The sequence below is a fragment of a genome, unplaced genomic scaffold, assembly GCF_019419815.1.
Source record: "Pyrus x bretschneideri cultivar Hongxiangsu unplaced genomic scaffold, Pyrus_bretschneideri_v1 Contig21, whole genome shotgun sequence".
Lineage (NCBI taxonomy): Eukaryota > Viridiplantae > Streptophyta > Magnoliopsida > Rosales > Rosaceae > Pyrus > Pyrus x bretschneideri.
This window is the reverse complement of record NW_025999513.1, coordinates 2,696,311-2,721,916: the sequence shown is the minus strand read 5'-3', so window position 1 is coordinate 2,721,916 and position 25,606 is coordinate 2,696,311. Positions and strand designations below refer to the sequence as shown.

At 37.1% G+C, this 25,606-nt stretch overlaps 1 long non-coding RNA gene and 1 pseudogene across 1 annotated transcript; one reads left to right on the top strand and one right to left on the bottom strand.

The window, feature by feature from the left end:
* The first annotated feature begins 10,656 nt into the window (after window positions 1–10,656).
* Window positions 10,657–19,599, top strand: LOC103961145 (annotated as a pseudogene).
* Window positions 19,600–22,303: 2,704 nt separating this feature from the next.
* On the bottom strand, window positions 22,304–25,055 carry LOC103961165. Its single transcript, XR_007258513.1, has 2 exons — window positions 24,637–25,055; window positions 22,304–23,840 (listed from the first exon to the last, which is right to left on the bottom strand). It is a non-coding gene; the product is annotated as an uncharacterized LOC103961165 (long non-coding RNA).
* Between the last annotated feature and the right edge of the window lie 551 nt (window positions 25,056–25,606).

The following is a 25,606-nucleotide window of genomic DNA, read 5'->3' as shown; positions in this document are numbered from 1 at the left end:
TCATGCGATTTATGAATGCCAAGAATCAAATTCAAGACGTGTTATGTGGAAATACGGATTTAGAATTCATCCTTAATGGCTTGATTTGTTAATTTATTTATTCATGTTGGTTTTGTGCTTTTGTTGACCCCTGTTGGAGTTTATTGGATTTGGTTATCTAAGGTTCTAATTTCGAGGTGCAATCATGATTGTCTTTGGTCTTGTAATCTTCCACTTGATAAAAGAAGTTTTGTTTGGATTAAGTGAATGGCGGGAGCGATTAAGAAATATTTAATTAGCTAGAAGGAGAATAAGAGGCTGTGCCGTCAGACTATGTTCCAAATATATTAGTGCTAAACATAATTGCTTGCTCGCAAGTTTAAGTAATCGCAGCGTTAGCACCATTTTAAGTACTAGTTATCACTTTAAATTTTAAGATTTTTGTATTGAATATAATTATAATATGACAATTATTGTGGTGATGATGCTCAGTATTACTCAATCGTGGTAAAAAAAAAAGGGGCACTCTACAAATTCGAATAGAAGTAAACAATTTAGGATGATTGCATATATGGACTGGGTTGGTTGACCTATGTGAAGTGTCATCCTCTGTATTCAAGTTTGAATTCCTCTTTAATAGTTTAAGTATTTCATAATAGGCCGGAAAAAATAAGTGTGATACTAATATATTGAACTCATATAGGAATCATACTTATACAGTGTATTGAAAATTTTGAGTGTGATACCAATTTATTGAACTCTTGAGTGTGGTACCAATATATTGAACTCATGCTAATGTAGCACTAATGTTATAAAAGTTAAATTTAGAATGCTTGATTCCTATATATAGATATCACACTCATCTAAAGCACTCTGAAAAGCCTTAGAGTTGCGTCTTAACAAAGAAAACAATTTTTTTATGAAAACACTTGTATGAACCGCTATAAATGTCAAAATCATTTGAGAGTTTTTCTATGATGGAATTAAGGCAATAAATTTAAAAAGCAAGACCATGTGATTTTTTGTAATACCATCAAATTAGCTAAAGAACAGAAAAAAACTCAACAACAAAATCATAACTTTTTATTATTTATTTTAATTTAAATGGATGGGGCCTAAATTGAACTGGATTGAATGTGACAAAAGAGAAAACGAACGCTATGAACAAGGCAAATGGCGACCTACAAAGAAAGAGATTTATATAGAATGGGGTAATGAATGAAAGAGAGCTTTCATAATATTTATTTAATTCATTGACAATTTGAAAGTGAATGGACTCTGATAATTGTTAAAGGGAAAGAGATATGTGAAAGGGATCATGCAAATAGATATTATACATTTGTGATTTGGATATCTGTAACGTCAATTTCCAAGTTCAAAAATGTGTTGCTCTTTAAATATTAAAATTATTGAGAAAAGTCATATCCGATTTGTGATTCACTTATCGTATCGAATTATGGTCACCAAACAAATGCTTGTTTCTAACAACAAACTGTTCAAGGGCAATATGGTAAAACTATGAGTACCAAATTTAGACCTCTTAATCAACATGTCTAGTTTTAGTAGTATCTCTCTTCATTCCAATCAGGGGCGGAACAACATGGAGGGTTGGATGGGCAGGCCAACCCATCCTACTTTTCCATCCGTGTACCGTCATTGTTCTCAATGGTGGAAGAGATCCAACTTCAAAGATAAATGTGTAAATATCCTTCCGTGAATAGTTCCATAACATATACATTTAACGAAGTCAATCCTGTTGTGGGTCAAGCTATTGTAGCAAAAATGGGTGTATGCAGTTGTTATACATGAAACCATCATATAAAAACTTCATCTTCGTACGCTCTAGTTGCTGTCGTCAATATTTAGCTACCACCGATGATTAAAGAGAGCAGAAACAAGAAGAGTTGGACGACATCAAGATATATGGAGAGTGCACCGAATATGCATTCATCGTAGCTGAGCCTTTTTATCAGATTGCCAGTGTCATACACAATATAACCACAGAAAATTGCAGAATACACCATCCCTGAAAACGGCACAAGAGGCAAGATAGGATCAGAATTAAGGGTTTGGATAACAAGAAATCTTAATAACAAACGTCGTACATGATTGTTGATAGCATGGTCGGTTTTCTAATGCAATAACTTAGTTCAAGTGGTACATGGGTTGGGAAACAAAGGGTCAGCTATTAAGCATATTTTAAAATCTATTTCTGTGTATACATACCAAAAGATAAAACTTAAAGTCGTGATTTGGCTAAGAAGAAATTCTTAATTACAACTGTCATGAATAATTACAGATAGCATTGGTGGTTTTTCAATGCAAAAATGTTGTGTGCAGATCAAGTATCACATGAGTTGAGACATAAAAGTTCGGCTAGTAAGCATATTCCAAACTTTTCCTAACGAAATTTATCACATATTGACGTGTGACATATTATGCAAGAGAGTGAATGTATATAACAATTGTAAGTAAGCTTATTTATCGAATGATTAACCAAAAAGCAAAGCAAAGCAAAGCAACCAATTAAGGGCTAGTTAGGGGTTGTGGTGCTTTTTAAAAAAACAGCTTATTAAAAAAATCTAGAACACCAAATGTGTTTGGTAAAACAAAAAAAAGAAAAAGTACTTTTTTAAAAGACTCCTATCAGTAGCAATTAAAAAGCATAGAAAAGCAGAAGCATAGTCTACCATGCTACTAAAAAGTGACGATGATGTAAACCTTTCGAATAAACACCCATCGGAGTTGAGGGGTCCTCTTTGATATAGGTTAAGTTGTCCATTTTGCCCAGCATCCATGTCGCCACTCATCCCGAACAGTGGCGCCATTGATGATGTCACAATTTCACAAACGAGGGTGGAATCGAATCGTTATGGTTTCTTCGATGGTGAGGTGTGTTCGGGCTAGATCTGTCCCTCGCATAGCTTCTTGAGGTATTGCCTGTTGGGCAAGGTTTGCTGCTTGGTGTGCTGGAGTATGATTTTGCTGTTAGCTTGAATGGTGCCTTTGTAGGGTCTTTGTTAGGCCTTGGGGCTCACAATCAAAACTAACATGGATATGAGCGTACCACTATTATCTTTGTATAACATATTGTTCTTTTTTAGTTTTGAACTGGGTTGATTAGAAGGAAAGAGATGGAGGAACATGACAAACAATGGTTTTTAATTCTTGAAAAGTGCTTTTTGCTTATCCCTGCCCTTGAAACTTGCTTTTTGCCAGAGGTGAGTTGCCCTCTATTGCCCATCACTTCTCACATATGCTTGTTGCTTATTCTTTGCAAAAATGGTTTTTAATTCTTTGTCGATTTGCCCGAGCCCAATCTTCTCTTTGCTTTTTGTGTTCTTGGGCCTTCATCCTCACTAAGCCCAATATTAAATGTCCACCCAAACAATGCCCCCTTTAATCATTGTCAAGTCTGCTAATCAAGACATTGATAATGATTAAAATAAATTACATGCTGAAACTGAGTTTTAGCGCCACTTAATTAGTCGTTTCGAATAGATCTTTGCACTAACCCATGATTTCCAAAGTTTAACTACCTGCATGTTAAATAACTTCCACTTCATTTTTCTCAATCATCTTCTTCAACCTACTCAACTTTATGAGCTCTCAAAGCTTTTGCATTCTCAGCCCTTTCTAGCCTCACTTTCCAGTCAAATCCTTTCATTCTTTCCTCACGAATTCGACAATGGCCCCCAAAACACGCCTTGCATGCAAGTCTGGACAAAGAATTGTCAACTTGCACTGTTAGCTCAACGGCTTGTATCGCCCTCTGGCTGGCCTCAATCTGTCTATTTTCTTTGAAGAATAAGGAGTTCACTCACTGGGCTCGTTTAGATTGCCCGAGTCCATGTTGTAGTGGAAAGCAACATGTCTGCTGCCAACTGGTTTACTTCCAATCCTTATACTAACGAGGTTGGAATCTTTGCCTCCAAGTGGTCCAACTTCAGGAGAGGTTTTCCTTTGATGAAGGATGAAGCATAGTCTCAATGGGTAGACAAATTGGAGCTCATCTGGAAGTAGAAATGGATGGCCAATGGCATATGTGAGCTCATCATGATGTCTAAGACCACTGTCCTCTTTAAGCACGAGCTTCTCTCGATAACCCTTCTCTTCTGGAACACAAAGACCAACACTTTTAATTTTAGAGTGGGTTTCATGACTCCCATCATTCTGGACATGGTACTGATCTTTAGATCTAAACTTCACCACGATGTCATCAATGTATACCTCCATGCTATGCCCGATCAAATCATGAAAAATAGCATTTGTCGCCATTTGATAGGTAGCACCATCATTTTTCAGTTCGAATGACATGACTACATATTCATATGCCCCTATATGTCCTGGGCATCTAAATGTTGTCTTAAGTATGTCTTCTTTAGCCATTTTTATCTGATTATATCCAGCATTACTATCCATAAAAGATAAAACTTTATGATTTGCAACTACATCGATGGATAGGCCAGCCATAGGCATAAGGTATTCATCATTGGGAGTTGCTTCGTTAATGTTTCTATTGTCAACACAACATCGAATGGCATTAGTTACAGTTTTTAATACAAGTACAATGTTGGCTAACCACTCTACATACTTTGCAGGTCTAATAAAGCCTACTTTTACCAGCCTTTCAATTTCCTCTTTGACCTTTTCTTTTAACATCCTCTTTGGCGCTTGCTTTACAGGCTTATACGTTCTTTAATAAGCATTATAAGCTCTACTGAACTGGAGTCCAATCTAGGCATTTATGTGTAATGCCATGCAAAACAGTCTTTAAATTCGTGCAAAAGATCAACTATCTTTACCCGATCTCCAGCTTTCAACAGACCACTGAATTGTATTGGTCTTAAATCCTCCTCAGTTCCCAGATTAATGATTTCTAAGGTGTTTTAAACTTTATGTGCTAGTTTATTAGGTTATGTAGACAAAAATTCTATTGACTTTAGAGCCTCAATCTTATTCTCCGGCCAATCCAAGTCATATATACATTCCGCCATGTGGATGGTTGCGTTTACGTCTTTTTCCACAATTTTCTTTCCTTGGTCATCTTTGGTGCCTGAAGTTCATTATCCCCACTTTACCATTTCTTTGGCTGAGCTTTCTTTGATCTTTCTTCGCTCTCTCTCATAATTCAGTAGTCTCTTGATTAAGGATTTGATTGCTACCACTTGTTCCTTTCTGTTTTGGTCTATCATCATTGGTGTTGGCGAGTATGGACAATGTAAGGCCTGTCACATTCCTCTTGAGTAAGAGAAAGTCTTTGTTCTAAAAGTTTTTGGATTGTCACCTTGGTAAGGTGGCCATTCTGATTAGCACGTAGACATTATATGATCCTAACATTGGGATTGTAGAAATTGGCTTCAGTAACATTAGCTGTGGGGAAAAATAGCCGTGACTCAGCCTCCACTCTCTCCCAAAAACCTTGTTCATCGGTGGTGGTCTTATGATAGATAACAACTTGTTAGTGCAAGGTAGATGGCACAGACAAACTTTGATGGGTCCAATCTCTTCCTAGCAATGCTTCATAGGTAGAGCTGTTGTCCACTACAAAGAATGCCATCATAATCTTCTTAGATTCCAAGTCTACTTCTAAAGACATTAGTATCCCATGAGTTTTGGTGATGGCTCCAGAAAAGCTAAACACTGTGAGATCAGTAGGTATAAGATCTTATTCACTTTTGCAAACCTTTTTATCTGTTTAAGTGGGAGCACATTAACTGATGCCTCCATTTATCAACACCCTATTGAAGGGAACTCCTTTCAAATAAGTTGTCACGTATATGGGTTTCAGATGGTTTGCTCAGGACATACTTGGCTTTCTGAACACCATCTTATCAGAATAAACTCTCTCAGGCCCCTTTCGTGTGGGATCGGGCAAGTCTACTAAGCTTGATTCCACCTTACTAGCTTTTTCAATGTTTACAAGTGCCATCATTAATTCTTGTGCTACATAATCATCCTCCATCACTGTTGGTTGATTTGGTTCGCATAAAACATGGCTGACAGTATATAGGTCTTGTTCACATGAAAGTTGCTACGTTAAGGTGGTCATTCTTTCTTTTCCCTAATCTGGCATAAAAATCGATCCATCTATGCTTGAACATCTTTAGTTAATATCAACTCGGGCATTTCCTCATCTCCTATGTCATTAAAATCATGTAGTCACCTTGGACTTCCAAAGGGAATATCCTCTTTTGGTAGTGGAGGCATCCCTCTTTCAGGATAAATGGTTCCAAAACAAATTGGCTCTGATTTCAACCAAGTGTAGGTACCATCGCCATGCTTTCTTAAGCTCTTCTCAATATTCTATACTTCTTTGGGTGAGGGCTTTGAGGAACATAATCCTCTACACCTTCAGCCTTGTTATGAGCCATCTCTATTTATTTCTTGCTTCTCTAACTGAGTTGTCTTTCTTCCTCTTGGTAAACTTCTCGAACTTAACATTTTCATAAGCTTCTAAAACAACAAGCATTTTTAGTGAGTTCATATAAGCTCTGTGTTGCCTCCGAACCCTTTTTATCATGGATGCCCCCATCTTTCTGATAGGCCTTCCATCTTTGTCTTCTGCATACCACCTTCGGCTCAGTTAGGCTGCATTCACCTTTGTTACTGGTGGTATTAGGCTCATGGTTCTTTCAAGCCTTCCTTGTCTCATGTTGCTGTAGTTGGTTGGTTGGAGAGCCTTAACATCCACCCATTGTGGCAACCTTGCCTCATTATCTTCTACTTCTTCAGAAGGTTCAAAGTTTCTGAACACTTTAAACATAACCTTAGGCTCTGAATCTCCTCCCAATCTCTGGAACACATTCTTGGTAGTCTCTTTGTTTGTCTCAGCAGCCTGAAGAACACTTTTACGGGCGTCATGTTCCTCCATCTCTTTCCTTCTAACCAACTCTCAGTCAATGGTGGCACATAATGCTGGTACCTCAAGTTCACACCCACACTGACATTTGCTACACATAACTACTTCTTTGACCACAGCTACTTGAAGCCTGTCAGGCAACCTTTTGTCCCCTTTCATCCAAGGTAACTTTTCCTTTCTCATTTTCAACCTAATTAAGATTTATCATGTTGATTGGTGCTTCATGGAATGGATCTGTGTCAATCATCATATTGGTTTGGGGTTTCTCCAGCAACAATTTCCCTTTGACTATAAGATCTTGGATCTAATCTCTGAATTGCACACAATTAGCAATGGAGTGGTTGAAGGTATAATGGAGCTTGCAATACTTTTTTCTCTTGAGTTCTTCAGGTTTAGGTATCTTCTTGGTGTTGCCGGACAAGATTACTCGAGCCCTCACCAGTTCTTCATAGATGTCTGCAGCCTTGGTTAAGTCAAAGGAATATGACCAATACTTTGGAGCCTTCATGGGTACAAAACCTCCATCATTCATCACAATCTTCTAGTATTTGATGGGTTAAACTAGTCCTTTTACCATCAAAGGTTTGAAATAAGTGGTCATCTCTGTAACACACAACTATATCCCTTTTCCTAGGTTGTTATCATTCTCTCCTGCCTCCAAGCTTTCAAACTCTACCTGATGTATTGGTTATTTGCTCTTATAAAATGGGGTACTTTAGATGTCATTCACTTGTTGTTCTTCTGCTAATAGCTTTTCATACTTAGTGGCTGCAATCACCAGCTCTTGAAGTTCATTAAATTGTACATCATAGAACTTTTTCCTTAAGGGTAGCCTCAAAGCCTTCTCAGCAATGGTTATGAGTTGAGCATGGTTGATTAGGAACTGCATCTCATTCTGGTTTTCCTAAACCTCATCATAAAATCCTCTATAAATTCATGTTTGTATTATTTTACTTCCACCAAATCATTAATGGTCATTTCAGGTTCCACCTTATAAAACTGCTCATGAAAGGCTATCTCCATTTGCCCCCAGTTGGCAATGGAATTAGGGGGTAACAGAGAGTACCATTGGGAAGCCAAGCCTACCAGTGAGTTTCCAAATAGTCTTAATTTGTAGTTGGTTCCTTAAATGCCACAAGTGATTTGAAAACTTAAAAATGTGATCTCTGGAAGACACATTGCAGTATTCTCTATTGAAAGTTGGGAATGCGGGCATCTTGAAATTGAGAGGAAAAAGATTATGCTCGTCGATGTGCTCAGGATAAGGCTTCTGATATGTTATCCTAAACATTGGGTGGGCGTGCAGTTGAGCATTTTGTATCACTATCTTCCTTAGTTATGCTAATTCATTCTTGAGTTGTTGGTTAGCCATGTTATTGTATGGGAGATAGGTAGTCCCCTATTTCGGGTTATTATCGATGCCCAAATAAGCTTCCCTCTGTGGATTTGGCTACCTCTATCTAGCTTTTCCTTCCCTTAGTGGTGGCCTATAAGGAAAATGTTTGCCCCCAATTGTGGATAAGCCATTTCCACTTAGTTCTCCCACTAAATTAGAAGCACCAATCTTCATCCATTCTTACCATACATGCCTTCTAATATCTGGAGGTAGTAGTAGAGGATCGGGCAAACCTACTTCTTGAAACTCTTCCTCTTCTTGCCGACTGGTTTCATCTTTTTCCTTCATTTTCCCTTTGTCCCTTTTTTTCCTCAAGTAAGGGGAATAAAGAAATTACTAGTTCCGTTTTTGGGCTTGCTTCCATTATTCTTTCCCTGGTATAACCATCTTTTAATGTGGAGTACTTTAACTCCAACTTCCTTTGTAGTGTCCCTGTTAAGGAATACAGTTTGCTAACTTCTCCTCTGGTTTCTAGAGAGATTTTCTCCATACTTCTTAGTACTTGCACCATGGTGGCTTGCAAATCTTCATTAGCGACTTTTCCACTAGACTTCTCAGAAGAGGTCGGGTTCTCTAGGATTGTAGGGCTGTGTAGTGAAGGAAAGTCCTCTGGGTGATCTGTCATGCTTGCTTTTGTTGGCCAGAAAGGTTGTTTAAATTCCACCTTCCACCTGAACGTTCGATCCTTCTTTCATCTTGGCATATAATATCACAAAATGTGTCCCATCGGGCATGCCAAAACTATGTTCGGGCCAGATCTGTCCCTCACATAGCTTCCCAGGGTCTTGCCTGTCCAACAAGGTTTGCTGCTTTGTGTGTTGCAATATGAGTTTGCTATTAGTTTGAATGGTGCCTTTGTGTGGCCTTTGTTAGGCCTTAAGGCTCACAATAAAAACTAGCATGGATATGAGCGTGCCGTTATTATCTTTGTATAACAGGTTGTTCTTTTTTAGTTTTGAACTGGGTTGATTACTTACACCACAAGTTACTTAGACTTCTTGATTCTCAATAGATTGTTGCAGATGGGTTAAGCCTGTATAAAGTTCTTTTCTTGCCTTGTAAACAAGGACTTTTACTCATGATATCATATGTCCAAATAAAGGGAGTTCAAGGCCATTTCAACCATTTCTTTGATTGAAGTTAACACTAAAGAAGTATAGTTGATTAGCTTAGCCAAATTAACCATAACTTTGAATGAAAGCCAATTTAAAATACAAAGGAAGATGCATCAAACAACAGATGTACTTTATATAAGCACAAACAAAAGAGAATCGGGCAAGATTATAACCTTGTCGGGCAAGGTTCAACTTTTTGCAGCCATTTCTCTTTGTGTTTTACAGAGGTTGTAATCTTTGGAGGATGAAAAGTAAAGCAGGTTCATTAAAGAGATTTGATACTACAATACTGGAAAAGTAATAGAGCTTCTAAAACTCGACAAAAGATGACTTTCTATGGTGAATCTATAACTAAAAGGGTAGAGTCTGGACAAACTAAAGCTTTCTGGTTTCTGGCTTGTCTGAGAGCAAAGTGGGATGTCTTTTGATTGATTAGTTGAGTGTCCTTGTCTCTAGTGTCCCTTGCTACTTTTATAGACTTCTTAGCCCGACTATCCAAGTTTTACCTTCTGGTAATGGCCCTCGGAGGATAGTGAGTCACCAATTATTTACTTATCTTTGCCCTTGAAAAGTGCTTTTTGCTGGAGGTGAGCTACTCTCTGTCGCCCATCACTTCCCACATAGGCTTGTTGCCTATTCTTTGCAAAAAATGGTTTTTAATTCTTCCTTGGCTATCAATTTGCCCGAGCCCAATCTTCTCTTTGCTTTTTGTGTTCTTGGGCCATCATCACTAAGCCCAATATTAAATATCCACCCAAACAAGGTGGAACAAGGAAGAAGATGAAGGGATTTTTGTGTGTGTTGTTTGAAAGGTGAGAAAGCGTGGGAAAGTGAGGGTAAATAGTGTTGTACAAAGAAAGAATGTGGTGGAAACATTTACTCATGTTTACCCTAAAAGCTAAAAGTGAATTCCTTTAAAGTCTTCAAGGCGTTGGATAGTTTGACTAATGGTAATTATGGAATGTGAAGTTAATAAATAAAGATTTTGTGTGTATAGTGTGTGAGAAGTTAAAAAAACGTGTTATTGTTTGCATGTAGAGTGTCCAACAACAAAAATCCCTTCATATTATCCTAAGCCCTAAACACATGATTAAATACAGTGTGGGAGGTGTTTTTAAAAAAAAAAAAAAAAAAAAAAACGACGTGTGTTTATCGTTTTTCTAATTAAAATGAGTTTGTTATGACGTTGAATTGAAAATAAAAATCCAACCTAACCCACCATACAGATTTGGGCCCAATACAAAATCCATTATGGCCTAGACCTTGAGAGTGCACCCAAATATGAAATGTAGAACAGTCCAACTTCAAGGAAAACATATTTGGGTCAGAAATTAAACCTCTTTGAGGTTGCTTTAGCATTCAGCCTTGTAAATATCTTGAGACATTGGTCCTCAACGACAAAAACTTCAACTTATCACAGGTGAGGTTGTAAATTCATGCCATTATCCTAAAGCTTCTGCAAACAAAAAGTTTTATGCTCTTACCATGACAGTCATGTCCTCCTCCACTTCTTCTTCTTCGATTGCCAGATCTGGCACAAATGTTTTTGAAATTGGAAAATACAACGTAGTTCTCCAGATAGTTGAAGCAGCAGAGAGGAGTGCATGCAGCAGCAAAACCAAGTCGTCGTCGTCGTCGTCGTCGTCAATTCCTCCTCCTAAAAATCCTCCGCCTCCAAAACCTCTATTGATTGGCATGCCTTGTCAAGCTACTGGAAAGTTACCGATGTTGCTGCTCCTCCATGGTTACCTTATCTCCAACTCTTTCTACTCTCAGCTTATCAACCACATCGCTTCTCATGGCTTCATTGTCATTGCCCCTCAGGTTTCTCTCTCTCTCTCTCTCTCTCTCTCTCTCTCTCTCTCTCCAATCAAATAGTATTTCAATTGTGCCCTTAGACCCTCTGTACAATTACACATACCATAGTTTTTATGATCAGTTCAATTATTCTTAATTTTAGTCTGGTAGAATTAACTTAATTAGCATACTAAACCTTCCATTTTTTCCAATTATCTTATAAGCATTTGCATTTTATTAGCTACTGGATGATAGAGGTGTCTGATACAAGCAATATTGGTTGGGTAGTAATTTTCAAACTCCGTTTCACCGATGCACTTTTCTCTTTGTTTCTGTCCCTTGATTATCTTCAACTTATTCAATTCAAATGGGATAAAAGAAAAAGGAGCGTAGGTGGACAAAAAATGAGTGCAAAAATCAGTTTTCTATCAGTGAAGAGAAAAAAGAACATATACAGGACCCAAATACAAGGCTATTGTTGGCCACTTGCGCTAGTCACTGTCAATAGTTGCCTTAGTCTGGAAGATAAAAGCTGGTTTGGTATTGATGTGCTGTGAGAATAAGCTCATTTTTGCTGCTTCACGTTTTCAGCTTTTTTCACCCAAAACTGTGAAAATAAGTTGTTTTTAAGTATTTACCAAATACCTTTTTGAGCTCAGTTTTTTTTTATACCTACTTTTTATAAAAGCACTCCAGTATCAAATCAGTACAAAATGTAAGCCAGACACACTGGAGGCTTCTTCTGTCTTGTTAGGGACTAAGTTTTCAAGTAAACAAAGCAAAAATATTACATGTCTTGATTGGTATATCGTATGAACTGAAAACTCCCAAGTGGCTCAATCCTTTGTCAGATAGATACTAGGATCTAAATTACTGTCTTTTTCTATTTTTGATCATTGAAGTCCACTTTTTTGCATACTAAACCGAAACTCTCATTGAAAACATCGTAGTTTCAATAATCCTACGACACAATAAACAGAAACAGCAATAAATTAAAAATAAGAACAAAGAATTTTATAAGGAAAAAACTCTTAAACAAATGATGAGAAAACCCTCAGAGCACACAACTAGGTAATCACGATCCACTAAGGAAAAAAGACTTGTACAAGACTCAACAGACCTTTACTACACTTGAAGTTCCCTCCTGTACTTTGGTTATTGTAGAACGCCGTTCTTACTTTGCCTGCTTTTAGATGAATACGTTTGGCACCGATGATCCTCCTCACAAGTAAAGGATGCACACAGTTTTGTTTCACAGGTGAATTATATGATATGATGATCACCTGATTTCTAAAGCCTCACAAAGATTGCAGTCAAAATTTAACCCTAGAAGAGAACAGACCTTTGCCCTCAACATGCAGCACATGTATTCTTAGAATATGCAAAAGTAAATTTCAACAATACAGACTTTTTTATTTAATGAGAAATTGAAGTCTAAGAAATAGAACTTCAATCAAAGATAATCTGTCAATCTTTCTTTTTTTCTCACAAATGACTCAAATATACTTTCCTACAAAAACTACCCAAAAAAAAACTCTGAGTCCCTTAAATCTTTCATATCAAACGGGTTCTTAACGTTAACATATTTGATCTCACAGTCCAAATAAAGTTCAATCACATAAACATGATTTCCTAAATGAATGCATGTGATTTTTACCTTAAGAAGTTCACGAAATCAACTTCAATGATGTTGCCGTGCAAACCAAAGACTCGTTTAGAAGTGTTTTTAAAATATTTTTGGAACTAATCTTTAGTCAAAATGCTAATGAATCTTGAAAAAGCACTTAAAGTGCTTCCCGAAATAAGCACATAATTGGTGCTTCTTTGAGATAACATTTTAAATGCTTTCAGAACCCAAATTTTTTCTTTAAAAGCACTTTCAATTATTTTAAAAACACTTCCAAACAAGCCCCAATTCTTCTTCACTTAGACCTAAAACTTAGGATTAAACCGAAATTCAAGACTAATTATTACAGACACATATTATACAAAGTCTAGAAATTAGCCAACTAGAAAGCTTGGGCTTTCACTCATTCAAATTTTCTGTTCACATTAAGATGAGTTTGAGAGACTCACATGCTTCACAAAACATTTTCGAGTGCGACTGTCACAGGTTAAAATGTTATAATTCTTTAGAATGCATCTAATTTTGTTTTATTGACAAGTAATTGATCTTTGTTCTTAACAGTTTTATACCATAGTTGGACCAAACTCAAGTGATGAGATCAAGTCCACAGCTGAAATAATAAACTGGTTATCTGAAGGACTTTAGCCCTTGCTTCCACCCAATGTTGCAAATCTACGCAAGCTAGCACTCGCCGGCCATAGCCGCAAAGGCAAGGTTTCGTTTGCACTAGCTTTAGGGAAAGAAGAAACTGTTGTGCTAGGATAGCACCAAACTAAATGGAACCAACTTAAGTTAACCCACACGAAATTTATCAAATGAAAATGAAAGAACAAAATATAAAAGACACCAAGATTTTAATGAGGTTCCTCAACAGTCAGTGTAACTGGAGTACGTCCTCGGAGTAGTAAGAGCTCACCATATAATCCACTATCAACCAAATGGGAGTTTACAAAGTGTTGACAATCTCATAACCCAAAAGCCTAATACACCCAATAGCTCTCACACATCAAAGAAACAAATAGAGAAAGAAATATAAAGAATAATTTCTTCTCTATACATATAGCTCAAAGCTATTACAACAACAATTACTTTGATTGATGATTACCAATCAAATGAAGCAACAACTTCTTCTTCTGTTTTAGGCTCTCTGCAACTCTCCCTTGCTCTCTGCAAAAAGGAGCTATTTCTTCTCTCTTGTTTTTTCCAAAACCGAAATGAGCTCACCTCTTCTTCTTGCTTCAAAGGCAATTATATTCTATTAAACCAACACCCACGGGTGTTGAAGAGAACAAAAAACAAAATACCTTTTCCCTTTTTTCCTCCCCAAAACAAGGAAAGGTGTTGTCCACCTTCTATTTTTTAGGTTTGTTTAGCCGAAAGGTCTTTTGGACACTTGTCCACTTGGCCACATACTCCAACAATCTCCACCTTGGCCAAGTTCCGAAAGACGCCATGATAAGCAAAAATGCTTCAAAACTCCTATTGCTCAACGCCTTCTTTATATAGGCAAAATGTGAGCCAAGTTCAAGCAATGAATAAACTTGGCTACACCAACAACCTTAGTCAACATATCAGCGGGATTATCTTTAGTTGAAATCTTCTGGAGAATGATCTCCCCTTCACCAACTACTTCACGAACAAAGTGATAACGCACATCTATGTGCTTGGTCCTCGCATGATGAACCTGATACTTAGCCAAATAAATGGCACTCTGACTATCACAATGCACCTCCACCTGCTTCTGATCAACCCCCAAATCTTTAATCAGTCCATGTATCCAAATGGCCTCCTTTATAGCTTAAGCAACTGCCATATATTCAGCCTATGTAGTAGACAAGGCAACAGACGACTGCAAAATGGACCTCCAACAAACTGGCCCTTTAGCCATAGTAAACACATAGCCTGTAGTAGACTTCCTTCCATCCAGATCACCTGCATAATCTGAATCAACATAACCAACAGCAAAATGACTAATACCAGAGTCATCCCTCTCAAAGCATAAACCAACATCTTGAGTACCATGGAGATACCTCAATATCCACTTAGCTGCTTGCCAGTGCTCTTTACCAGGATTATGCATATATCGACTCACCATGCCAACTGCATGAGCAATATCTGGTCTAGAGCATACCATTGCATACATCAAACTACCAACCAAATTTGCATATGGTATATTTTTCATTTGCAGCTTCTCCTTATCAGCTTTAGGACATTGTAGAGAACTCAATTTAAAATGAGGAGCCAAAGGGGTACTAACCGGTTTAGTTGAATCATGAACTCCAAACTTCCGAATCAACTTCTCAAGGTATTGTCTTTGATTCAAACAAACCAAACCCTTCTCTCTGTCTCTAGTGATCTCCATGCCAAAGATCTTCTTTGCTTCACCAAGATCCTTCATCTCGAACTCATTCTTCATTTGATTCTTCAATTTCTCAATCTCTTCGACATTCTTTGAGGCAATCAACATATCATCAACATATATCAACAAATAAATGAAAGACCCATCTTGCAACTTCTTGAAGTACACACAATGATCATATTGACTTCTAGAATAATTTTGGCCTCTCATAAATTTATCAAACCTCAAATACCATTGTCTTGGAGATTGCTTCAAGCCATAAAGTGATTTCTTCAACTTGCAAAACAAATTCTCTTTCCCTTTCACTTTATACCCATCCGGTTGACACATATAGATCTCTTCATTCAAATCACCATGTAGGAAAGCCGTCTTCACATCGAGTTGCACAAGCTCAAGATCATATTGTGCAACAAGAGCTAACATAATGCGAATTGAGGAGTGCTTCACAACTGGAGAAAAAATTTCATTGTAGTCAATGCCTTCCTTTTGTGCATACCCTTTAGCAACTAATCGTGCTTTGAATCTTACATTGCTTTTCTCATCAGCATTTTCCTTATTGGCATACACCCATTTACAACCAATAGCTTTCTTACCCTTAGGCAATTTAGCTAACTCCCAAGTCTTGTTCTTCAAGAGAGAATTCATCTCATCACCCATGGCATTGCACCACTTCTCCTTTTCCTCACTCTCAACGACTTCCTCAAAATTGGATGGAATCTCATCAGTGATAATAGGAAGAGCAAAAGCAACATAGTCACTATACCGAGCTGGCTTGGTAATTTGTCTTTTTCCTCTGTTCTTGGCAATAGACTCTTGAGGTGAAACTTGCTCTTCAACTTGAATAGAATCTTCAAGTTCAACTTCTTCAACATCCTCATGGTCTCCCACTTCTTCACTTGTAGTGGCTTCGACATCAGCGGAAATAGGATTTGAAGTACTAGAGGCAACTTTCTCAAGCTCCACCTGTTGGACATCTTTCACATTCTTTTCAGAGTCTCTGAAAATATTTTCTTCATCAAATGTCACATCTCTGCTGATTACAAGTTTCTTCATCTCCAGGCACCATAACCTGTAACCTTTGACACCACTACTAAAACCAAGAAAGATAGCCTTTTTGGCTCTAGGATCAAGTTTATTTTCAGTTACATGAAAATAAGCAGGTGAACCAAAAATACGAATAGTCATAATCAGTAGAAGGTTTTCCAGTCCATACCTCCATTGGCATCTTACCCTGAACAGCAGTTGAGGGTAATCGGTTGATGATGTGACATGCATAAGTAACTACATCTGCCCAAAACGACTTGCTCAAACCCGACTGAGACAACATGCATCTAACCTTCTCAAGCAAGGTTCGATTCAATCTTTTTGCAACTCCATTTTGTTGTGGAGTTCCCCGGACACTAAAATGTCTTACAATCCCTTCCTCTTTGCAAACTTTAAAGAAAGGGTCGGATGTGTATTCACCACCATTATCCGATCTCAAAATCTTAATCTTTCTCCCAGTCTGGTTCTCAACCATTTTCTTCCAACCCAAGAAAATGCTCAACACCTCACTCTTGTGCTTCATAGTGTAGACCCAAGACCTTCTTGAATAATCATCAACAAAGGTCACGAACCACTGTCTACCACTCAAAGAATGAGTCTTTGTAGGACCCCAAACATCCGAATGCACATAATCAAGAATACCCTTCGTCTGATGTACAGCAGTACCAAACTTCACTCTAGTTTGCTTCCCCAAGACACAATGCTCACAGAAATCAAGCTTACAAGTCGTGGCACCTTTTAGAAGACCTTGTTTCACAAGCCCTTGTAGAGCTTTCTCACCGGCATGGCCTAATCTCATATGCCACAATCTAGTAGTATCAGAATCGGATGTGCCCATATTTTCTGAGACTACAGATGCTTCACCTGTCACAGTGCTTCCTTGCAATAAATACAAATGGCCACATCGAGGAGCTTTCATCACAACAAGTGCACCATAAGTCACCTTCAATGTCTGCCCATCTGAATGAAACCTGAAGCCCTTGGCTTCCAAAGTTCCCAAAGAAATAAAAATTTTCTTCAAATTCGGTACATACCGAACACCTGTCAACTCTTTAACCATGCCATCATGCAACTTCAAACGAATTGTACCAATTCCTTTTGTTGTGCAAGGATTGTCATCTCCCATGAACACAACACCGCCATCAAACTCTTTCAAGCTTGAAAACCAATCCTTGTGAGGAGTCATATGATGAGTACAACCCGTATCCAACACCCACTTAGTAGCACAATCAAATGATGAGGAAGTGGTTAAAGCAAAATCAGAAAAATCTGTTTCAACTTCAGCAACATTAGCTTCAGAACTTTCTTTACCTTTGGTCTTCAATTTAGGACAATCTCTCTTCCAATGGCCCTTATTACGACAAAAGACACATTCATCCCTTTCCAAAGGTTTTCTACCTTTAGAGTTTCCTCTAGGTCGAGACTGTGATTTTTTCCTACTAGAAGATGATCTTCTCTCCGATGATCTACCTCTAACAAATAAAGCTTCCGAAGTACTATCATGATTTTTATCTCTATGCCTCATTTCATAATTCATCAAGGCATTTGACACATCTTCAAATTTCACAGTTTCCTTACCATGCATAATAGTGGTAACAAAATGCTCATAAGAGTCCGGCAAGGAATTCAACAATATTAAGGCCTTATCTTCATCCTTAATATCCTCATCTAAATTTAACAAGTCGGCAATCAACTTATTAAAAGCATCAAGGTGTCTAATCATTTTTGTACCTTCTTTGTATTGGAAGCGGTAGAGCTTTTTCTTCAAGTGTAGCTGGTTCTCTGCACTCTTCGTCATATACTTGTCTTCCAATTTTTGCCACAACACACTTGCCAATGTCTCCCGCATCACAAAATACTTCTGAGTTTTTGCAAGGCACAACCGAATTGAAGAGCAAGCCCACAAATTTAATTTCTCCCATTCCGGCTTCGACATAGCTTCCGGCTTCTCTCCCAAAGCGGCAAGTAGATCTTGTTGAGCCAACACATCTTTGACCTCACATTGCCACATCCCAAAGTTGTTTGTGCCATCAAACTTTTCAACTTCAAACTTTGCATTTTGCACCATAGTTCTTGCAAATCCGGAGCTGCTTCCAAAAGGATTCTCATCTTGCCCGTCTGACATTTTTGGCAATTAGACAGTACCCAAGAGCAACCAGTGCTCTGATACCAATTGTTATGCTAGGATAGCACCAAACTAAATGGAACCATCTTAAGTTAACCCACAAGAAATTTATCAAATGAAAATGAAAGAACAAAATATAAAAGACACCAAGATTTTAACGAGGTTCCTCAACAGTCAGTGTAACTGGAGTACGTCCTCGGAGCAGTAGGAGCTCACCATATAATCCACTATCAACCAAATGGGAGTTTACAAAGTGTTGACAATCTCACAACCCAAAAGCCCAATACACCCAATAGCTCTCACACACCAAAGAAACAAATAGAGAAAGAAATATAAAGAATAATTTCTTCTCTATACATATAGCTCAAAGCTATTACAACAACAATTACTTTGGTTGATGATTACCAATCAAATGAAGCAACAACTTCTTCTTCTGTTTTAGGCTCTCTGCAACTCTCCCTTGCTCTCTGCAAAAAGGAGCTCTTTCTTCTCTCTTGTGTTTTCCAAAACCGAAATGAGCTCACCTCTTCTTCTTGCTTCAAAGGCAATTATATTCTATTAAACCAACACCCACGGGTGTTGAAGAGAACAAAAAACAAAAAACCTTTTCCCTTTTTTTCCTCCCCAAAACAAGGAAAGGTGTTGTCCACCTTCTATTTTTTAGGTTTGTTTAGCCGAAAGGTCTTTTGGACACTTGTCCACTTGGCCACATACTCCAACAAAAACTAGCACCAGCTTGAAGTTTTCAACCCTAATAGGCATTGACCCAGTGGATGGAATGGACACAGGGAAAGAAACCCCTCCACCGATGCTAACCTATGTTCCTCAGTCATTCGATCTTGAGATGCCTGTGATGGTGATTGGTTCACGTTTAGGTGAAGTGAAAAGGAACATTTTGTTTCCTCCTTGTGCTCCAAAGGGTGTAAACCATGAGGACTTCTTCAACGAATGCTGGAAACTGGCTTGTTATTTTGTGGCAAAGGATTATGGCCATCTTGACATGCGAGATGATCATACCAAGGGGATTACAGGGAAAGCTACGTATTGTTTATGCAAAAATGGGAAGTCTAGGCAGCCCATGAGGAGGTTTGTTGGAGGGGTTATGGTTGCTTTCATAAAAGCTTATTTAGAAGGCGATAATAGTTGGCTATAAGAGAAGGGGTTGAGACTTTGCCAATAGAGCTTCAAAGTGTCAAATTTCTTTTGTGAAATTTAGATGCATTCTAGATATGTTACTTGCTTCATTACAATTTTGATAAGGATGCTTCAATTAATTGCATTTTGCTTTTTGAATTTGAACGTAATGCATAGTCCGCAGATGTGAGTGTAACCCATTACCCCAATATAACATCAAACCAGACGTGCATTGTTTGCTTTTAGCCTGAGGAATAGAAGTTCTTGGAATGGAAAACCCAAAAGCTCTTACGCAGCTGGTAATCGAACTTTTGCTCAATGGAATTATAGGAATTCATTGGGTATGTTAAAAACTTTAGACTAGTATTTACATTCGGAAGTGCTCAATAGTTTGCACTCGAAGGACCACACGTTACTTTGATCTGTATTGCAAAAGTTTACAGTAGGTTACAACACTATGCCAAGGAATTAAATTCGGCATTTGTGTTTTCATTCATGGATAAACTAAATTTATGTGTCATAATCATTTCGATAACTAACAAATGTGCTTGATCCAACTTCTCTATATGAAACCTTTTCTTTTCGTTAGTTATAGAGCTGTTGGTTGCTTAATCCCTCTTTTCTTCTTTTATATTCGTAAACCGCATTGAACTTGTTATTAGGACAATCTAGTATGGCACCGTACACAATGTAACTTATCCAAATGCACGATAATGCGAAGGACAATTTTGCACAATTCAATCCGCTACAACATGCCAACCAAACTTTAACGTTTTATGCATAGCTAAGGTTGATGATATGATTATATAGGAGCTGTATTAGTTTTTGAAACGAAAAGTTTCTGCTGATTTCTATCATTTGCTTTTTATTTTTCTTTTCATTCCCTGTTACTATGTCTCAATGTGGGCATTTTTTTGTTTGTGTTTCTGCCTTTAGTATTCATCATTGGTTACTTATTTATGTATGGGTTTTTATCACAAATGGTCCCTGAGATTGATCAAACTCATCATTTTGGTCCCTCACTTTCAAAATCAATAAATGTCATCTCTAAGATTCACTACTTCACATCAGTTTGGCCCTTCCGTTAAGATCCCTCAACTATTCTATTAGTTTGTATGTGGGACCCACAAATCCAATGAAATGGTGACACGTGGATTACACAAAATAAGGATTTTTTTTTCTTCGCAAATGGTCCCTGACATTGATTAAACTCCTCATTTTGGTCCATGAGTTTCAAAAACTAATAAATTTGGTCCCTAACTTTCACTACCGTACATCAATTTAGTCATTCCTTAAAAAATTTCCTTAATATTTTTTGTTTGTGTGCTAATGTGGTCCCACTAATCCAATCATATGGCTAGTTTTGGTTTTTGTTTTTTATTTTACTTTTATTTATAAATCTTAAAAAAATAGTTTCTTATAGTTAATTCATGCGGCGCCAGATGATTGGATTAGTGGGACAAAAAATATTGACAAAACTTTAATGGAAGAATTAAATTAACATGTGGTATTGAAAGTCAAGGACCAAATTTATTAATTTTTGAAACTCAGGGACCAAAATGAGGAGTTTGATCAATGTCGGGGACCATTTATGATAAAAACCCTTATTTTGTGTAATCCATGTGTCACCATTTTATTGAATTTGTGAGTCTCACATATAAACTAACAGAATTGGTGATGAAATCTTAACAGAATGACCAAATTGAGGTGCAGTAATGAATGTTAGGGATGACATTGATTGATTTTGAAAGTGAGAGACCAAAATGATGAGTTCGATCAATCTCAGGAGCCATTTGTGATAAAAACCCTTTATGTATTTATTTACTTCATGTTATAGATTTTTGGTTGAAATAGATTAACACCGACACTGGCTGGCTTGTTGTGGGTATCAGAGCGCTCTGTTATTGCAGTTTTTTGTCAGTCTCAAGCTCTAATTTTAGGGGGATGAAGATGTATGCCTTTTAACTTTTTACTTGTTTCAAATTAGGTTAGTTTCTAAGAATTTCTGTTTTTAAGGCTTTTGTAGAAGTTTCATATTATTTTTTCTTAATGTTGGGAATGTTATAAATTCCAAATTTAAACAAATTCTTGCCGAGTACAGTCCAACACCGTTGTGTTTACCAATTTTGATGTGATCCACTTTCTAACGTCCAAGGGGGCTTCAAAAGGTCTAGCATAGGTTCTTGCTAATGTAGCTCCATCCGAGTATAAGGTAGTAATGATATTTATGTTTCCACCACTCATTTCTTTTTAGGTAAATTATACAAAACTACATTAACTATAGGTCAAACCACACTATCATACCTCATCTTTTAAAAATAACAATATCATACATCATCTTTAGAATTTGTTGCGATGTTATACCTCCGTTAGTTTGTCTGTGAATTTCTCAATTAAATGTTGACCTGGCTTGATGCGGGGCCCAATTCCTCACCCAGATGGATTCCATGTGGCACCACACCCAAAGTTTTCTTGCCAAAAATGAACACGTTAGAAAATATATATACATATATATATATATATATGTATATAATTTGAACCCACCAAAAAGTGAGAAAAAGGTGATCTAACATTTTAAGCATAGATTATCATCCTTGACCCCAAATTTGAAAAATCTCACCCAAAAATAATGATATAACCACAACAAAACTAGTGTATTCAAGCACAAACTACTCATCATTTATGAAGAAAAATATTAAATGGGCCAAATTATGCATAAAACCTGCTTAATTATCCAGAAATTCATAAACCTGTTAAAAAAACTAACTGAATTCATCTAGCATCTCCAACCAACATTACAAAACCTACTAAATTCATAAAAACCTGCTACAGCATCAATTCAATTCACAAAAGACCTACTGGATGCATAAAAGTGAACAGTACCGCGAGCTTTTCGTTAAAACTCCCTAAATTGTATGATTGGTCTATAATCGGCCTCATTATTTTTCAATGCCTCTTTGATCTCATTCCTCGATTTTTGTAGCTCCTCGTACAAAAATCCCCATTCATGGCTTTTTATCCCCATCCACAAGTTGAAGAACCTTAAACAACAGTTCAAACACTCTCAAACAAAGTGAGACCCTATTCCAAAAATATGCACTCACCATGGTAGCATATGCCGTTTTCCCTTTTATACTCTTGGAATGTTTGCATTGTTCCCATTCATCACTAGCAACCATAATCCTCGAGTCTTTTTTTCTTATCAACCAAGCTTTGCAAAGTTGGGAAAGCAGCTGGAAATCTTGTGACTTCAAGCCTCACTATGTCTCTTTTCTTTGTATACTTTCTCATCAATGCTAATGTTTTATGATGAGCATAAATAAAGATAGTAAAAGTCTTTGCCTTTTCAATGACTCATTTGAACCTAGGTAGGTTACCAATTCATTGAAGCATGAGGTTCAACGTGTGAGTGGCACATGATGTCCAAAACATGTATGGCCTCTTTTCCATCATATTGTTAGAAGAATTGTCAATTACCACTTGAACTACATTTTGTGAACCAACTTCTTCGATACACTTGTTAACATATTCAAAGATGTATTCCCTGGTGTGTGCTTCATTAGACTATTTCTTGGAAGAGAGAAATATTGTGCCTTGTTTGCAATTCACACACAAATTCATTATACTTCTTCTTTTTCAATCTCTTCAAGCATCGATCATAATTGAGCAACCATTCAAAGCACATTCTTCTTCATACTTCTTAAGAAATTGTTTTACCCCCTTCACCTCTTCTTTCAATAAAGGCTCCCTTAAATCATATTGACTTAAAGGTTGGTAACCCATGCCAAATTGACCAACCACTTCCACAAAGCTTTTGAAGTTGTCGTTATCAATGGCATGAAAAGGAATATCGGCTTCGTAGACTTATCGAGCCAGATATTGATCCACCTGAAATCTTTTCAAATTGCATCATGGAGATTTTGTTATCGCTTACTCTTACTTCCATCATTTGATTTTGAAGGACCAAGATTGATGGAGGATGCAAACCTATCAATAGGCCCAAGAGTTCGCGACCTTTTCCTTGACCCAACAACTTCAATATCTTCATTTTCTTCAGTATGTGGAAGTTGAACCTTTTCCCTCACTTCCTCATAGTGATTGTTTCTTTCTTTCTTCTTCTTTTTTGTTTCTTCTAATGCAGCTTTACATTTTGCTTTATCTTCATCCGAATACTTTGTTTATCTAGCTACATTTCCCTTGACATGGGCTATGTTTTATTTCATTCTAAAATGCCACCACTGAGTATTTTTTTACAAAACTTACATTGCACCTTATCCGAGTTTGAAGGATCCACTAACACCCCATACTCCCATCCCACATCATCTGAAGCACACTTTAATAGATTATCTGATTGGGTGGATAACATTGGATTAGATGCTCCGGATGATACAGTGCCCGCCATCTAAAAATAAAATTCCATTATCAAATTCACTACAAAGTTACAAACAAGATTATCAAATGCACAGATACTTCATTAGCTCATCAACTACACAAATACTTCAAACATTCCATTATCAAAATTTCAAATACACAGATATGAGATACTTCTATTCAATACCTACTTGAGCAATACCTATAAAAATCATACCATTTGCATATCAATTCATGAGCTTGTATGTTATGCAAGTCAGAAGAAACTGAAATCCCATCCCAACCTAAAGGATTATCCCAGGCCAAAATGACTCCGTTATGATGATGGTTTCTCATGTTCCCAACAGAAATGCCAAACTACACAAGATTGTTTCATATACCTCGGTATAACATTCTATATTCACTAACTTCCTAACCAGTGTAGGCGCTACCAAAACAAAGTAATTAGTTAGCCAGAAAAAAATTTATGCTGCCTCGTCAAGACAACAACAGGATTTGGAGATTGAACAGCTTTTATTTATTAAATCGCATAGTTCATTGTACTGTATTCGAGCTCCTAACCCATCTATGAAATTAGTATTCCACTATCCACAAGAAACTATAAAAGTTGCCTATATTATTAGAATTTACACCCATATTACAGAATCTTGCATAAAAAATATATATGAAAAACTAATGAGATTCACTTGGGCATCTCGATTCCTTGCAAAGACTTAACTCCTTGAGATTTTTTTTAATATATTATATATCAAATTATCAATGTAGAGCAGCAAATCATTGCAATTGGCATCAATTAGATTTTCAAATAAAATATGGGAAATGTTAACCTGCAACTGCAAGCCATGGAGAGCGTGGAACTGACTCAAATGAGAGAGGTGGACCGTGGAAATCTGGTGATAGGATAGGTGGAGATTGTGGAAATCAGGAAAGGCAAGATGATTTGCCTAGTAAAGAAGTCGAGAGACGATGCCCAACAAAGGATTCGAGACGCGAGACAGCCAATGAAGATGAGATGGAATTGTACAGAATTGCAAAAACTTCGAATCTTTAGAAAATTAGGTTAATAGGGGATGAGCTCGTCGACACGGGAACCTGAAGTTAATTTATTTAAGTTTTAATTTAGAATTTAAATGTTAAAAAAATAAAAAAAATAAAAAGACCACCTAGCCTCCTAGCTCCACCTAGCTGCCTAGCTTCCAACCGATTTTTCCAAACGCCTTGCCTAAAATTAGGGCGGGGCTGCACCACCCAACACCTAGGCGGCCACTTAGGCCAATTTTTAGAACAGTGTCTGCATCAAGCCACGTCAGCATTTAACTGAGAAATTCATGAACAAACTAATGAAGGTATAACATTGCAACAAATTCTAAAGATGAGGTATGACATTGTCATTTTTAAAAGATGAGGTATGATAGTGTGCTTGCTTTGACATATGGTTCAGGTAGTTTTGTGTAATTTACCCTTTCTTTTTTATCATTATTGTTGTGAGAATTGACGTGTTGTTTATTAATAGAACTTAAGTTTTAATTAAAGAAAATCTCATGCTGGCAAACAATTTATTAATTAGGACCTTACATAAGCATAATAGTCATAAATCTCCTAATTGCTAATATTCATTACAACTTATAATATGTGTACAGTGAGACGTCTAAATAACCTATAATAAGTTGACATGTGTAAAACAAATTAATTAATAACTAAAATCTACATGGTCGGTTCAGGGTTTTGGTTGGTTTCAAAAGTGTCAAAACGAAACCAAACCAAAAGTAAATTAGTTTTGTTCAGTTTTAAAATTGT